Below are 18331 nucleotides of genomic sequence, written 5' to 3'. Positions count from 1 at the left end.
GCCCCGCACCCCCGGGGCGGCCCATCACACACAGCCATCCTCACGCACGCCTTCCCCTTCCCCAGGCAGCACACCCGCGGGCCTGAGCCCCGCGCGCGCGCGCACTCGTGTACACACACACACACACACACACACACACACAACACACACCTGGCCCCAGAATGTCACCCCCATGGAAGAAGACCCACCACGTTTATTACGCTGAGTGGAAGTGTAACAGGCACTTCTACACCTTTTGTCTCATGAGTCCTCACCACAAGACTGTGTGTGATCCCATTTCACAGATAGGTAAATGAAGGCTCAGAAAATGAACACATTTGCCCAAGTTTCACAGTTGGCAGAGACTTGAACCCAGTCTCTCGGCTGCCCTCTCCACCACCTGGGGACTTTCAACAGTTGTACTGCTACACGGATCGCCTCTCCTAGGCACAGGTGGACTGTCGAGTGTCAGTTCATGTGTGTATTATTTCTTTTGTTGTTATTGTTAAAACTGATTTCTCAAAAGTACTTAGAATTTCAGAAATGTCGGCCAGAGAGAATGGTGAGCTAAGCTTACAACGTGTTTCCAATCAGGGGCAGGAGGAAAACAGGGAAGTCAAAGAAAGTGTGCAGCCTCCGGAATCCGAGAGCCCAGGCAAAGGCTGCCTGGGGGTGAGGATGACTCAAGAGCAGGGTGGTCACTGTGAATACTTCATGGACCTTGTTATGCTGTCACCGTGAGTGATTTAAGTAGGACTGACTCATTTATGTTGTCTTGAGTCTCTAAATCCCTTCAGGTGTTCCTCCAAAAATGCTAGTGTTTGAAAGTGTAAGGGTGTGAGAGAGATAGATGAGAGAGAAAGAGAGAGAGAGAGAGAGAGAGAGAGAGAGAGAGAGAGAGAGAAAACATGGGAGGGCACCACATAAAGCTGTCCCTCAAATCCAGACATCCTACTGTGTGCCAGGAACCATGCTGGATGCTTTAGGAGTCCCCTCACATATTCCTCATCACAAGCCACACAAAGAGAAAAGTTATTGTCACCATGTTACACCTTTCTATGTGATCCTGACCCCGCCCTAGCTGCTCTCCAAGGCTCTCCAGGGGGTGCTTAGAGAGCTACCTAGGACAGGTTCTGTCTCGGGTGTAGAGAGCTGGCATAGCGCTTTGCCCGTGGTACATGCTCAGTGAATATTAGATGCCTGCATAACAAACAAATGAATGATTCTGGGGACCAAATGAGCATTGGGTTTCATGTTAGAAAGGCATCCAATTTGACTTTGGGTGCAAAATACAGAATATGTATTATAGAAGTATACACTTGAAATCTGCATAGTTTTATTAACCAATGTCACCCCAATACATTTAATAAAAAAATTTAAATAAAAAAGGAATCCAGGACTCAGTTTCTTATCACAGAATCCCCCCAACCGATATAAGATAAACTCAGACCACCACTGAGCCCCTCTCCAGGGAATGTCAAGTGAAGCCTGAGACTGACTGTGGGTCCTTAGGCAGAACATTGCAAAGGGCATCCCCTCACAGTTCACCATCACAGCTCACCCTTTAGGGGCTGCCTGGAGGCTGCATACTGGGAGCCAGCCCCTGGCTTTCTCTCATATACTGAATAAAAATGATCTCGCTAGAGACATTTTCCTTGAATCCTCCTCACAGAAAGGCTCATTTCCTGCTAGTCGTGTTCACTTAATGACTTCTAAATGGAAAGACAGACATAAACAAACCCCACTACATTAAAATAGCAATCCTCCATGACCAAGTAAGGTTATTCCCAGGAATTATATTTTTAAAAATATATTGAAAAGGAGAATGAGGGCTCTGGGTTAAGATGGCAGTTGAATGAATACTTCTAATTTCATTCCCTCCCCAAACCCCACTAAAATGTCAATAAAGAGAATTTTAAATCACGAGATAAACCTACAAGGATGGAGCAAACAGGAAAAAAAGACAACAGCCAAGAAAGTTTTGCAGGAGGTTGGCAGGCACCCATGTGGTTACTGACTTATCAACCCTGAAGAAACAGACCTGTCAGCTGGTAGTGGAGGGAATCGAGAGCCAACCTGACTTTCAGTCCAAGGTTCTCAGAAGGCACAGAACTTTGCAATCCAAGTACCTCTGGAACTGTGGGAGAGGTGGCTAATATAAGGACCAACAAGTGAAGGAGTTAGAACTCTAAGTCACTGGGGAATAGCCCCTCCTCTATCCCAGCGAGGCTGGAGGATTTACTCTGAAGAAGGTAAAATGGAGGGTATTGGGTTGGAGAAGCTTCAAGTACGGTTATGAATGGAGATAGTATGCTGAACATTGTGAAAGCTAGAGGATCACATGTCATGTGAGATGCTGAGTGCAGAGAGCCCGATTCTTCTCCCACCATGGGTTGTAGGTTCAATCCCCAAAGCACTGGGAGCAGGGCCTTTGGCATCTAGGCAGGAGCTGGAAGACTCTACTCTGGGGTATGTCACTCGTCCAAAGGAAAGGCCGAAAGATACTGACATAGGTGTTTGTCCAGCTCAATCGCCCAACAGTGGCAACCCCAACCTGTGAGCTCTGTCCTTGACTAGCTTCCCTCCCACAACCTTATTCATGGCCAAAGATCACCAGATGTCCAGGAAATTTTCTAATGCAGAAGAGAGAGACAAAACAAACAACCAGAAAAGTAACTTGGAGGAAACAAGTTATACAGAAAAGAAAGTGTCCAAAGACCACTGTTAGTAGCCTAGAGAGACAAGAGAAGATAGACTATCCATGAAATAAGAACAATTTGCTGTACAAAGGAACACCCAGAGAATAGCAACAGCAACAATTATGTCTTGAAAACTAAAATCACAACAGCAGAGGCAATAACACCTGCAGAAAGATAGGAAGATAAGGCTGATTAAATCTCCCTAGAAAGTAAAGCATACATACTAAGAGATAGAACATATAGGACAGAAAAGACAAGAACCTTAGAGGCCGCCGAAACCGGTTTGGCTCAGTGGACAGAGCGTCGGCCTGTGGACTGAAGGGTCCCGGGTTCGATTCCGGTCAAGGGCATGTGCCTGGGTTGTGGGCACATCCCCAGTGGGAGATGTGCAGGAGGCAGCTGATCGATGTTTCTCCCCCATCGATGTTTCTGACTCTATCTCTCTCCCTTCCTCTCTGTAAAAAATCAATAAAATATATTAAAAAAAAAAAAGAACCTTAGAGGACAATGCTAAGAGTTTAACATCAAAATAATAGAAGTTTCAGCCATAGTCAGTGGACTGAAGGGTCTGGGTTTGATTCCGGTCAAGGACACATACCTGGTTGCAGGTTCAATCCCCACCCTTGGCCAGCTCTCTCTCTCTGTTTCCCTCCACCCCTTTCACTCTTTCTAAAAATCAATGGAGAAATATCCTTGAGTGATTAATAATAATAATAATAATTATTATTCTTATTATTATTATAGAAGTTTCAGAAAGGAAAAAAAAAAAACAGAGGAAAATGGAAGGGAGAAAATCACCAATGAACTCATTTGAGGACATTTTCCAGAACAGAAGGACATGAGTTACCAGATCATAAAGGTTTTGGATTCACCAAGACCCAAGATCGTGGATGAAAATAAACCCACACCGAGGCAACACTAGTAGTTAAAAGCAATGCTTTCAAAATGCTGGGGAAAAAATTTACTTTCAATCTAGAATTTCTAGCCATTCAAGCTGTCGAGTAAAATGATAGAATACATACATTTTCAGACATGTAAGATTTCAGAAAGCTTACCTTCCTTGCACAGTTTCTGGAAAAGGTACTAGAGAAAGTGCTCTACCGAAACCAGAGAGCAAATCAAGGAAGGTCACGTGGGATGCAGGACACAGGAGAGCCACCACAGGCAGAGGCGACGAGAGCTCCATGGAAGGTGGGGAAGGGGACCCCAGGATGTCAGCTGTACTCCACAGGCACCAGTTCAGATGGGAGCAGTGCAGCTCATCAGGAGATGGTGATGGCAGTCACCGCCGAGATCCTTGATGCCGGGGGACCAGCTTTGGAATCTCAGGGCAGAATATTTGGGTGAGCCTGCTCCAATTCTTCCTTGTACTTGCCTTGTTTTGACCAAGTGCACTGAGGCTACTGTTCTCCCCTCCGGCCCTGCTGCCTGCTCAGGAAATGTTCCGCGTTGACCTGCCCCTGAGAGGAGGAGATAGGAGTGCGCTCAGAAGCAGAGAGCCCAAAGCAGCCCACTGCCCCTGACAATATTCCATCCAGCTGTCCAAGGTCTGGTGGACACTACAGCCCTGGCTTCAGTGAGGCCTGTGTTTCCAGGACTCCCTCAGGACCTTGCCCACGGATGGGCCCAGAAAAGGTCCTTGTAAACTCTCAGAGAAGCCGAAGCCACACCAAGATCCAGAGGGTCTGTGGCATCTCTTCTCCCGAAGTCTTCACCTAGCATGAGATTGTCCAGTCCTTCCACAGTTAGGACTGTGCTTGCTTCTCAGCATTATTTGCGAATATACACATAAGTGGTGAAATTATTAACAAAAGCAAGAGGAGGATTTACCTGAAAGTCAAGAGATTCCTTCCCTGGGGTGGAGCAGGCAACAGGGAAGTGGATATGACTGGCGGAGGGGAACTCAGGGATTCTAAGATAGTGGTCATGTCCTATTTCTTACCCTATGTGGTAGATATATGGGTGTTCATTTTATTATTTGTTTTAAAATAATATATACTTTTTTGCATGTACTTTTAGATACTCTTCTGAATGACGATATATTTTTTTCAATATCAATTTAGATGCATTCAATAATATATCAATAGGCCAACTAAGAAAGCTATCTTTACCTGGCCTATGAACCAGGAGGTCATGGTTCAATTCCTGGTCAGGGCACATGCCCAAGTTGCAGACTCAATCCCCAGTGTGGGGCATGCAGGAGGCAGCTGATCAATGATTCTCTCTCATCGTTGATGTTTCTATCTCTCTATCCCTCTTCCTTCCTCTCTGAAATCAATAAAAATATTTAAAAGAAAACTATAATCATAATGGAAGGATATCTCTTAAGTTGATAAAAATTCTATTTCAAAAGAATAGCTAACCCTATACTTAACAGTGAAAATTTTAAAATTCCTTAAAATTAAAAATGGAGATCTTGCTATTAATGCTGACATTTAACTTTGACTTGCAAATTGTTACAATTGCAAAAAGATGAGAAGAAAAAGGAGGAGGAAGATGAAGAGAAATAGAGAAAGGAGAAGAGAAGTAAAAATAAATATAAAATAATGGAAAAGAGTAAGGAGAAGCCAAAATATCATTACATTGTGAAACATTTGGAAAAAATTAGAAAAAATATAATTAAATTAAAGCAAAATATTTCCATCAATAGCTTTTCTACATAAGGATTGGAAGAAAAATCACATTTTATATAGGCAAAATACTTTAAAGAGAGAAACTTTCTACAAAATGAAAAGAACCTATGTGAAGAAAACTACAAAACTTTACTGAGAGATATAAGAGAGGCCTCAATAAATCCTTTCATAATGTGTATGTACATCAAATCATCACATTATACAGTTTAACTATATTATAATTTTGTCAACTATACATCAATAAAGCTTAAGAAAAGGAAAAGACCTTGGTAAATGTTTTCGGATCAACCTCTCAACATTTTATAAGGTCATTCCATTCTTGACTTATATGCTGAGTACTATTCCAATTAAAATAAAATATCTATGAGATTTTTAAAATTTGAAATAATTATTCTAACGCTCACCTGTAAGACTAACTGGCAAAATTCTGAAGAACCTTTGGGAAAAGAAGAGTGGCCAATAGGATGTATGGCAAAAACTTGCTCCCTGGGTAATATGTATTCATTTACATAGATATTTAGCTAATTACAAAGTTGCAATGATTTAAAAATCATTTACATAAGTATTAAACTATGTTGCAGAGCTACAATAGTTTTTTACAAAACTGTGATTCTGGCACAAGAATCAATAGGAAGGTCAAAGCAGCGGGAAGAAGCACTAACCAAATTGTTGCCGTGTTTCTTTGCTCTTCACAGCAGAAATTCTCCAGAGCCGCCTGCACCATTGTCTCTGCTTTCCTACTTCCTGTCCAGCTTCCGAAACAGCTCTTGTCAAGTCACCATGGCCTTTAGATGGCCCAAGTCCAATGGACCATAATCTTCTTCCTTGACCTTCCTGAAACAGTAGACCCATTGGTCACTTCTCCTTGCACACTCATTCTTCTTGATTCTGGAGACACTGCACCTACCCAGCCCTCCTCCTTTGCCCCTCTGCCTCCTCCACATCCAGCCTTCCTTGCCTAGGTGACCTCACTTGGTAATATGGCTTTAAGTACCTACTCTGACCTCTAAGTTCCAGACTGATATTGTTCAACCACCTCCCTGACACCTCTACTTAGCTAAGAGATGCTGCCAACTTTTCACATCCAAAATAGAATTCTTTTCCCAACCATTCTCCCTACACACACACACACACACACCCGTTACCAAAAGATCTTTTTCCTCGGCCTCCCATTCTTTCCTACTTTATGTAACAGTTCTACCTTTCTCCACTCCGTTGACTGGCCGAAAATAGAGCTGCTGTGCCTCATTCCTCTCTTGCTCTCACCCTTACATCTAATTCATCAGCAAACCCAAACCCTTCTCACATCAATGCCCCTCACCTCTCCATCACCAACAACATCTCACCTGGATTACTGCTTCCTCTCCCCAGCCTCCGGCAACTACTGATCCTTTTACTGTCTCCATAGTTTTGCCTTTTCCAGAATGCCATTTGATTGGAATCATACACCATGTACCTCTTCAAATTGGCTTCTTTCGCTTAAGATCTAACAGATGTTCAAGAGGAAATTGCTGTTGTTGCATTGATTTTAATATTTGTACATAAACACTGACTTTTTTAGCATTATTTTGTATTTGTTGTACTTTCATACCTGTACAGTTCCAGAAATAAAAATCTGGAAATCTTAAAAGAGAGAGAGAGAGAGAGAGAGAATCATTGATCGGCTCCCTCCTGCACGCCCTATACTGGAGATCGAGCCCACAACCTGGGCATGTGTCCTGACCAGGAATCGAACCATGACCTCCTGGTTCATAGGTCAACACTCAACTACAACCCACACTGGCTGAGTTAAAATTTTAATTTTTTAATTGATATAAATTTATATTTTTGTTAACCCTCACCCGAGGATTTTTTTTCATTGATTTTTAGAGAGAGTGGACAGGAGGGGGAATGCCAGAGAGAGAGAAACATCGATGTGAAAGAGACACATGGATTATTTGCTTCCTGCACACTGTGGATCAAGCCTGCAACCAAGGTACCGACGCTCCATCCACTGAGCCAAATCGGTTTCGACCACATTTTAATTTTTTTTAATTTTTTTTATTTTGTCGTTCTACTTATTTATGCATTCATTGGTTGCTTCTTGTATGTGCCCTGACCAGGATCGAACCTGCAACCTTGGAATATCAGGATGATGCTCTAACCAACTGAGTTACCCCACCAGGGCTATGAATTACTTTTTAATCAATACAACACACATCACCCAGGTGGGTGTATCAGCACATTGAACCCATCCACCATCCAAGAATCCTGTTCTCTTCCTGGATCCCATGCTAGGATCCCCCTCACCTCCTCCCAGTGTCCTGGCTAACATAGTCCCTGCAGTCACTTCCCTGTCTAGCCTTCCAGGGCTCAAGTGCTCTCTCCCTTCCAGGGGATCCTGGTTCTCACATCCCCTCCATTCATGCTGAGAGGCTTTCTGCCCCTTCTCCCAGGACAGGGGTGCACATTCCAGGGTCCTCCTAGGAGGAACAGTGGACCAGGAGCAGCATGAGGCTTGCATTCGCCATTTGAGAGTGGCGTTTGGTTTGGTCCTGAGAGGCAGAGGGAGGGGGGTGACAGGGAGAAGGGCCACAGCAGAATCAGCAAAAAAGACACAGGGCGGGCTCCTGAGCCCAGCTCTGTGGGGCTATCCCCTCCCAGGAGGTCAGAACACCTTCCCAGCACCCAGAAGGCCGGTGCCTGCAGGTGACTGCCTGCTCTCTCCGAGAGGTAAAGAAAAGTGGGGCGAGTGAGAAGCAGAGCGGTGAGGGGAAGGAGGCTTGAGGAACAGAGCCCTACCTGCTCTGGTCTCCCCCTTCCCCTCCTGTGGCTGGCTCCTTGGTTGGGGGGAGGTGGATGTGGAGCTGGCAGAGGGTCCCTCCAGTGAGTCCCTTGCGTTTCATCTCTTTGTGTCTTTAGTTCTTGGGGATTAGGGGTGGATAGAGCAAGGGTCAGGGAGGTCTGCTGCACGCTTTACTCTGTAATTTAAAAAAACAAAGCAATGCTTTAATCATTTGACAAGGACAGCTGTTCCAAATGTGTATTTCATGGATCTCCGTCTCCTCGTTTCTGCAGCCCTTAGACTTAACTCACTCTTACTGTTTTCCAGTGTGCCAGACTCCTCATTTGCAGAGTGGGGGCGATAATAGTGCTTCCTTCAGAGTCACCAGGAGCACTGAATGAATTAGTATATACGAAGTGTTTTGAACACATAGAAATGGCACATAAAAATACTATGGACATGTTCGCTATTATATTACTAATAGAGGCCCGGTGCACAAAATTCATGCACTTGGGGGGAGTCCCTCAGCCCAGCCTGCGCCCTCTCACAGTCCAGGAGCCCTGCGATCGATGGCCCCAAAGAGGTAGGCCTTGCCCACCCACTACAGTGCTGCCCTCTTTGGGGCAATTGCGGAGCCCTGCCCTCCCCCCCTTGATCGCCCTGCCTGCCAGTGGCCTGGGCCTCCCTCTGCGGGGCAATCATGGGGTAATAGTGGAGGCCCCCGACCAATTGCATTGCACCCATCTTGGCTGGCCTGGCGCCAGTGCGTGTCATAGCTTGGTCATCCAGACAGTCTTCTGCTGTTCCGGCGTTTGGTCGATTTGCATGTTACACTTTCATTATTATAGATGGTGTCATGGTTCCAGGAGTGACAAACCCACTGGGGGGAATGGAGGAGAAGTTTGGGGACAGTGAGTAGAAGAGATTGGTGGGGGTGGGGTACCAGGAGAGGGTGGGGACAAGGAAGAGATGAAAGTGGCTGGGAGAGGATTCCTACCAGGAATGGCCTACAAGGTGCGCTCTAGGCAGCAGGTAAAGGGACTGAGATTGTGGCTGGCAGGAGCTGTGATGCCATCTGCAAAGTTGATCTGTTTAAGTTTTATAGGGCAGAGTAGGCCCCAGGGGAAAGTGTCCTGGTTCTCACATCCCGGTGAAAAAGCAGAGTCCCTTCCTAGAGCAGAGGTCCCCTCATCTGCCCCTCCCATCCTGCTGCTGCCCACGGACCACCCAGGCACGGGATTGGGGGTGGGATGGGTGACAGGTCAGTGGTTAGTGGCTGCGCTGGGGGCTCTGCTCCAAGCCCCCCCTCCCCCACACAAACTGGAGTAGGAGCAAACCTCAGCTGGGTTTGCCTTTTGACAGCCTGAAGCCTTCCCACAAGTGCCTGAGGAACTCAGCTGTTTCCACAGCAGGGGAATGGAGACCTGCTGCCCCAAGATGCTTCTGCCTCTGACCCCTACCCCCATCCCCCACCCTGTGGTAATGCCCCCATCCTTCAGGTGCTTGGAGGACAGAGAGGAGCAGCTGAGAGGCCTGCAGGGCTGGGGGAGGACGAAAACAATTACCAGGGCATCATCCACGGGAGGCCTGGTCAGGCTGGCAGTGCTGGAAGGCACGCCCCTCTCCTTCTAAGCCAACAGCCCAACACAGCGGGGGCTCCCAGCTCACCTGTGCAGGCCTCCTGCCTCGCCTCCCGTGGCAAGGGCTGGGAGGAATCTCGCAGCAATCTCTAGTCCTCATCTCAGCCCTCCTCCCGCGTCCTGATACCTGAGGCCTCCGTTATGTAAATGTCAGAATTACTAAATGGCAAAGTTGATGCTGGGGACAGGCAACCACCTCACCTACCAGAGGGCCTGGGCTGCACAGGAAATGAGGGAGGGGCCGTGCTCCATGCCTGGGGCTGCTGGTGAGAAGAGAGGAACCCTTCTGGATGCCTCCCGGTCCTTTCTCTCCCCCTCACCCACCCACTCTCCTGGGCTTGAGTGGGAAGTGTGATATCTCGAGTGCCGGTTGTGGGTACAAGCAGCTTATGTTGACAGGCGTCCTACTCCCACCACAGGTGTAGCCCCTGATCGGGTTGCCTGTGGGAGGGGGGCTGGAGGAAGCCCTTTGTAAAACCTTTCCGGGAAGAAGGGCCGGGGTGAGGGGGGCTAACTGGAAATACTAGAGCCTCTGCTACTGGAGCAGATTACTTAAAACACCTCTTGTTTCACAAGGTGAAGTAAGCCGTTCAGCGAACTCATCCCTAATTCCAAAATCCTAACAGTGTGTCTGAGTCCGTGTGACTTGGGAGGCCTGTGTTCTGGTCCTGTTCTGGGCAGGGCTGTGAAGAAGGCCCTGCCCCTTCTCTCAGGGCTGGGCCGCTGCTGATAGGAAGGTGAAGTCATGTCTGCGGGCAGGGCAGGAAGGGCCTGCGGGGTGGGGACCTCCGGAGCTTCAGGGGGAGCTTGGGCGGCGCTAAGGGGACCCAGAAGCGACACTGAGAAGCGGAGGTGAGGAGAGACTGCTTCATGCGGGCATCCTGGGCAAGGCCGCGCACTTCCTTGGGGGACCAGGCTCTGCCAACGGAAGGAAAGTGGGTGCAGCTCCTGCCCCAGCCCACACAGCCAGTGTCTGGGGGGCTTGGGTGACATAGGGTGAGAGCTCAAAAAATACCCACTCGTTGAATGAACACAGGGTGAAGGGGACGAAGGTGGATCTCTAGATCCAAACTGATCACAGGGAGCCTCATGGACCAGCACCTCCTCACAGCGCCCCCCCCTGGCCTTGTCCCCGGGGCTGAATGAACCTGGTAAAAGGCTGGTTAGGAGAAGGGAGCCCCAGAAAGGGGGTGAGGGCAGACCCTAGAGCAGGGCTTCTTGATCCTTGGAGGTGGATCCCCCTTCTGAGAATCTGGTGGAAGTTCGGCTCCCTCTGCCCAGACAAGGGGACTGACACACAATCTGGCAGGCGGTCATCGAGCCCCCAGAGGCCATCCCTGAACCCCAGCCACGAAGTTCTCTCTTCTTCGGTCCCGACACTGCCCAGGTACCTATCCTCTGGGCCTCGGGCCTCGGGGAGTGTACAGGCCAGACCAAGAGGTAAACCCAAAGGACTCACAGCCAAAGTCCAGGTGGCTGTGTGGTTTCCAGGAGGGAGCGGTTCGTTTCCAGGCTGAGTCAGCCTTGGAGTCAAGGCGAGTCCATGGGCTCTGGAGCCAGCCCGGCTCTTCGTCCTTACCGTGGGGATCCGGCCCCCCTCCTAGGGATGGTGTGCGATGTCCATGGGTATAAACACGCCACAGACACTCCCTCTAGCTACGGAGGGGAGCATCCTCGCGAGGTGCGAGAGGGTGAACAATACCCTCCAGAAAAGTCCATGTCCCGCTCCCCAGACCCTGTGCATGTGACCGCATCCGGCAGAAGGGACTTTGCAGATGTGACTGCGTTCGGTGTTGAGGTGGGGAGATGACTGTGGATCACCCGGGTGGACCCAATGTAGGCACAAGAGTCCTTGTTAGAGGGAGGCAGGAGGGTCAGAATCGCAAATGGAAGCCCAGGTCAGAAAGACAGGGAGATCTGAAGATGGAGGAAGGGGCCATGAGCCAAAGAACTCGGGCGCCTCTAGGAGCTGGGAAAAGCACGATAAAGGATTCTCCTCTGGAGCCTCCAGAAGGGGCAATGCCTGGAGGGCCTCCAGAACTGCGAGATGGTGAATCTGTGTTGTTTCCAGCTTCTACGTTTGTGGTGATTTGTTACAGCAGCAACAGGAAACTAATACGTTAGGCCTTGCCAGAGGAGGCCCGCGCCTGCCGGGGTGGAGCTGTGGTGCAGGAGGGAGGAGAGAGGGGAATTTTTGCAACGAGGCCTGGCGAGGAGGAAGCCTGTGAACAGCGGCCAGCGTGTGGTGTTCAGCCTGTGACCTCACCCTTGGCCAGCGACAGCTGTCCTGGCATCCGGACGCCTGTCAGCCCGGAGTGACATGCCTCACTGGGCCGGAAAGGGATCCCAGCGCAGCCAGGCCCCAGGCAAGGGTGGGTGTGTGGCAAAGAAGGCTGGTGCCAGGGGCGGGAGCCCAGTTACCCCAGGGCTGCAGAGGTACAGGAATGGAGGGAGTTGGCCAGCGGGGGCTGGCAAGGTGCCAGCTCAGTCCTGCGCCACCTCTTTCCTGGTGGGCGGGAAGCATTCCCTTCCTCTCTTCCTTTTCCCTCTCCAACCCTGGGCGCTGCCGGGGAGAGTGGGAAGAGGAGGTATTTGGGGGCCACAGAGTGAGTGATGGGGTCACTATCTCCTCTCCGTGACTGCATGGCTGGGCGGCCTTGGGCAGATCACTTTGCATCTCTGAGCCTGTCTTCTCCTCTGGAAATGAGGGTGATGACAGTCCCCACATAGTCCTATAATACACACGAGCTCACATGTTTATAAGGCGTCTCCTGTGGGTTTGTTCCTCTGGAGAACCCACACTAGGAGATGAGGCAGGAGTTCCGCGTTGGTTGTGCCCAGCATGAGGTCCTGGCGGGGATGTGGAGGAAGCCAGGCGATGTGATCGCAGGGAGTGCGAGCAGATTAGATCTTTGAACTGAATTTGAATCCTCCAAAGCTCTGTCCCTTGACCCAGTTGAGCCGGCTTTCTCCTCACACAACTGCTGAAATGGAATCCTTTCCTGCTGCTCTCCCACCAGGGCTGCAGTCGCGTCCTTCCTGGAAGGCGCTCCTGTCCTGGGTTTCTCTGGGGCTCACAGAACCTCCAGAATTTCTGAGTTTACTCCCCTCAACTCAGTGGTCCTCCGACAGAGAGAAGCCCCACGGCGGGGCGGAGGGGGTGTGTGTGGAGGAGGCAGGAGAGCCGGACTGGAAAAGGGGGGTTCAGTTTTTCTCTCTCTTGATCCGTGGCTGCAGCTCCCAGGCTCCCAATAGGCCTTGCCCTCTGCCCCTCGGAGGCCTGGAGGGCGTGTAGGCAGGGCCCGCCTCTTAGCAGCTGTGCCTCTCTGTGCCTCACGTTCCCCCACAATATAGGAATACGTGCTGCTGCAGGGCCGCTGAGGCTTCCGGCAGGCACCTGCCAGCGACGGGTGCTCAGTAATCCATGACAGCGGGAAGCAGGTCTTCCAGACTCCTCTCCCCACCCCAGCCCGCCTCCCTCCGCTCTGAGATTAGACTAGTTTACCTCAAGCCTCCTGTCTTCAGAAGCCATATTTTACTACGGACGCCAGCAACCAGGGAATAGTTGCCAAGGGCAGGCATCCAGAAAGGCTGTCTGTTGCCTAGGAAACTGCCCCACACCCGTTCCCTGGGGCCCCACGGGTCCTTGGGTCCTGGCACCACCTACTGGATTCAGGGTCACACTGCTCCTAAAGCACCCAGACCGGGAAGTCCCGGGTCCTGGAGCAGGGAACCCCCTACAGGGCCTCTGCCGATTCTCCCTCCACCAGCTCCATCATCAGAGATCCTTCCCATTCTTTGTCCCGAGATTTTCCGAGAGACCAGAGGCATAGAAAGGAATTGGAAGCACCACGGACCTCAGGGAGGGTGGGAGCCTCGTCCTTCCCCAGAGAAGGACCAAGGACAGAGGAGCAGGACTCCGGGGAGTGTGGGGTCAGAAGAAATCCCTTCCCCTTCATTGATTTCCCGGGAGTCCGCAGTGCAGACGCACATTCCGTTCCCCACCAGCCCGCCTTCCACAGGGAGGGAGCAGTGGGGAGGCAAAGGTTAAAGTTGGGGGTGGGGGTGTCGTGTGGGGTCACAGCAAGGTCCTAACACAACATCCCCTCTGGGCTCTCTCCTCCCTCCCCGCTGCTCTGCCCTGGCAGTGTCCTAGTCCTGACCCCCCTTTCCTTCTCTGGGGGGAGAACCTTCCCACACACCTTGACAGCCTGTCAGGTCAGCCAGCCTCAAAGGGAATGCTGGGGAGAAGCAGAAAGCTGCTCTGCTGGGGGAGGTGGGGGGCAGGTCTCCTGTGGGATTGCTGCGGAGGCACCCCCAGCTCAGCCTGCCCTGAAAGGTGAAGGGTGAAGCAGAGCAGCTGATGTGTGGGATCAAAAGCCAGGAAGCTGGCCCTGGCGGGGCAGCTCAGTTGCTTAGAGAGTCTGCCCTGATACACCAAGGTGGCGGGTTTGATCCCGGGTCAGGACACATAGGGGAAGCAACCAGTGAATGCATGAATGAGTGGAACAATCTCTCTCGCCCTCACTCTCTCAAAATCAATTTTTAAAATAGAAAGGAAGCTGCTCTAGACAGTTTGGCTCAGTGGATAGAGCATCAGCCTGCCAACTGAAGGGTCCTGGGTTCGATTCCGGTCAAGGGTACATACCTCAGTTGCAGGCTCGATCTCCAGCCCCAGGTTGGTACTGCAGGAGGTAACCAATCAACGTGTCTCTCTCATGTTGATGTTTCTCTGTGTGTTTCTCCCCTCCCTCCACTCTCTCTAAAAATCAATGGAAACATACCCTCGGGTGAGGGTTAAAAAAAAGACAGGAAGCTTTTGGGCAGTGCTGTGGGGGGCTGTTCTCTTCCCTCTGTTAGGATCACAGGTAGAGAACGGAGGCACATGGAGAGGGAAAGGCCGTCTGTCCCAGGCTATTACTGCACTACAACTTGTTACATGTTCTAACTGGGCTGGGGGCTACCTCCCCGACTCCAGCTGGGCTGGGGGAGGAGGGGGGTGGGGGCATAGCTGACTTGGGGGCCAGGTACCCAGTGGCTGTTGTAGCCAATGGCACCACCTACTGGTTTAAAAGGTCGTAGAGCAGGAAGCTGGGGAACAAAGTCTGCTGGGTACCTGACCCCACCCATCCTCCCTCGAGAGCTGAAAGGAAGCTAAGGAGGATCCTGGTGGTGACTCCCACACCCTGCGGGTAGGGGCCTTGTCCCAAGGACAGTGGGTGTAGGGAGCAGGGTTGTGGGGCTAGGGCCTGAGAGGTCAGAGCGGGCTACGCTGGCATTACCCTCTGACCGGGTGGCCTTCCTCCAGTCTCCTCAGCTGAAGGCAGAAGGGCTGCTAGGGTTAAATTGGGGTGGATAGGATTGCACCCCCAAACCCCTAATAAGGGAAGCCTGTGTGTAAAGTAGGAGGGCACCCAGAGAGTCTGGGGTTGGGGTTCTGGCCCTTACAAGCCAGGAGAGATCCTGAAGGGACAAAAAGCTCAGGGTAAAGGTGGAAGAAGAAACTGGAAGGGCCCTCAGTGGGCTAGTCTGGCCCATCCTGATCTCCCTGGTCAGACGCTCTAGGGCCCTTGTTCTCAGCCTAAGGATGTGAAAGGAAAAGTCGGGGCGGAGCAAAGTGATACTCCTCCTCTGTCTGTCCTCCAGCGTGCAACAGCCTGGCCTCTCCCATCCCACCCACCGGTACTGCAAGCCCCGCCTCCCAGGATCCCAAGCTGCTCCTTCTGCTCCTGCAAGCCAAGTACCTGTAGCTGTACCTGGCCGGTGGCTCTGACATGCTGGCATGGAGAGCTGGCATGGAGGACGAGCTGAGCCACTGCTGGGGCAGGCTGCCGGGTGCTGGAGTGCTGTAGCGAGGGCACTGGCTAGCCGCCTGCTGGTGCTGCACGCCCTCCCCCTGGGTGGCTACACTTTTGCGTACATGTCACTGCTCACGAGCCAGGAGCTGGGTGTGGTCTGACACCTGCAGAGTCACATCTTCAACATCTGGTGATGGGCAATCTGGACGGCTCAGTGCTGGGTGAGGGTGACAGGGGGGAGAGTGAGCGGGCACCTGGGCCACTCAAGCCAGGCTGAAGTCCAGGCGAACACATTCTGCTCACCATGGGGTCTGCGATCTGCATCTGTTCCAAATGTGGCTCTGGACTGCCTCTGACTGTCCACCTGATGTGCCCTCCTTACCCTTTGTTCCACCCGGGCCTCCCCCCTTACAGCTGAATTTACAGCCCAGAATGAGCGTGTTGTCTGGGTCCAGCCTGGCATGTATTCATCTCCAGCAGCTATTCTCTGGGGAAGGGGAGGCCAAACAGGACACAATGAGATTGAGCCCCTATGGCCTTCCATACACTCTCTCCCATCATCCCCACAATGCACCACGAGGGAGGGCTATGTCATCTGAAATTCATTTCTTAGGGCACATGCTTTGGAAAGAGTTTCATGTAGCTGGAGGTTCAAATGTCCTCTAAAAGAGCGATACTCAAACTTCGGTATGTATCAGAGTCACCTGAGGCCGAGGGACAATTGCGAGGCCCGGACTCCACCCTGCTCCAGGGGGCCTGGGCCTCTGGGTTGGTTTGGGCTCTCCAAGGGAATCAGACACACCGAAGTCTGAGGATCACTATGTTTAAACTTCCTCTGGAAAGGCCGAATGAATGCCAACATACCTCAGGTTACTGGAGGGCTATCAATGCAAGGCAAGCCATTCTATTGGCCGGATCTAATTGGCCAATTAGTTCAAAAGGAGAATTCTTTGAATCACTCACATCCCTGATGCTGAGTGACATTGCATTTCTCTAAAAACCCTTCGATCTTTTCCATCTCAGCTGTTGGTCAAGCTGCTTCCTGCACGGTTTTGGTAACCAACATGCAAGGCAAACCATGAAACATGGCATCATTTTGGTCCACCCCCTCTTATCTTTTCCCATCCCCTGGTCTCCAGCCATCCTTCTCCCACCCAGCTGCGTCATGTTGGGCTCTAGAACAGGGGTGGGCAAACTTTTTGACTGAGGGCCACAATGGGTTCTTAAACTGGACCGGAGGGCCGGAACAAAAGCATGGATAGAGTGTTTGTGTGAACTAATATAAATTCAAAGTAAACATCATTACATAAAAGGGTACGGTCTTTTTTTTTTAGTTTTATTCATTTCAAGTGGGCCGTAGTTTGCCCACGGCTGCTCTAGAAGCTCACGGAAGCCACAGACTCCAGGGCACAAGGCCTCTGAGGACTCAATGACCCAGTCACTCTGCAACAACTCCTGGAACAGTGGTTGAACCAGCTCTGACCCCACCCAGCAGTCCTGCCATCTAGCTTTTCCTTCTCACCCCTGATGATGCCAGAAAGCTGGAAAGTGCCACAGTGAAAGGCTGGCCCCAGACCAAATGGCTCTTTCAGGAAGGGCCTGAGGGAGGGCAGGTACGGGCATGGCATGCCAAGTGTGGCCGGGCGGCAGCTGTGGTAGGCAGTCAGACATGAGCAGAGCAAGGATGACGGGCCAGGTAGAGAAGGTCACCAGGGCAGACAGACCTGGGTGCCTCGCAAAGGACACTTGTAGGGTGGGACCTCATCCCCAGGGTGACCTTTCCTCCCCTAGCATATCGCTGGTCTTGCGGTTTGGACCCCCTGACCTTTCCTCCATGGAGGCCTCAGTGGTATTTCAGCTCCAGGCCCAGAAAAGCAGCAAAACCAGACAAGCAGTGCCATGGCTGACATCCGGTCTGCCACATTGATGGATGACCCCAGGACGCAGGGGGAGCACGCCAGCGCATTTTCCTTCCATCTCCCCTCCTCCCAGGCGCATTACCATCACCTTCCTCACTCCCAAGCTCCACGGGCCCTTCCTTTGCTCTATAACTTGTTCCCTAAGCCCATTTCTTCTACGAATTATTTCTTCTACCTCTATATTTTATAAATGCATGGGCTCTTAGAGTTGGAGTCTTGGTTCTGAATTCTTTCCTAGCCAGAACTCAAGTACAGAGGCTGCTGAGCCAGGTCTGGTCTGATCCTATGGGTCCAACACCTGGTGCCGCTCCTGCCATCCCTGCTGCCTACAACACAGCCATGGGAATGCTTCCAGGTCCTCACTGGGAACAAGAGCCTTCGGCACCCTCTGCTCATTCCCAACACAAGAGTTTCCAGGCCGCCTTCCTTGCTTCTGTCCTGAATGGTGTCTGTACTTGGGAGGACAGCTGTGTGACCATTGCCCAACTGTAACAACAGAGTGAGAGGGAGACCATGTGACTGTCCCGGGGCAGCCAGGGATACCCAGCAGTCCATGTGTCGCGCTGTCGCACCAGAAGGGGTTTGAGGCTGGGAGGTGGGTCATGAGCTGCACACGAACAATGGGAGCTAACCCCCTCCACCTGATCCCCACCGGTGTGTCTCAGCTGATGAGACCAAGGCCCTAGGCCTGGGGGTCAGGGCCACAGCCATGTTCTAATCCCACCTGTGCCAGGCTGAACCATTTGGCATTACAAGGCTGTATGGGTGCTTTCTGGCAGCCTCGGATGAGGTTCCCCTCTGCAATACTGCCTGCCTGCACAAGCTGCTGGCAGCGGGTCTGGGAGGCCTCCCACTGTGGCCCACCTGTACCGCACCCCCTGGAGTACCTCAGCGCCCTT

Source organism: Myotis davidii, unplaced genomic scaffold (genome assembly GCF_000327345.1).
Source record: "Myotis davidii unplaced genomic scaffold, ASM32734v1 scaffold705, whole genome shotgun sequence".
Classification (NCBI taxonomy): domain Eukaryota; kingdom Metazoa; phylum Chordata; class Mammalia; order Chiroptera; family Vespertilionidae; genus Myotis; species Myotis davidii.
Note: the sequence above shows the minus strand (reverse complement) of the source record.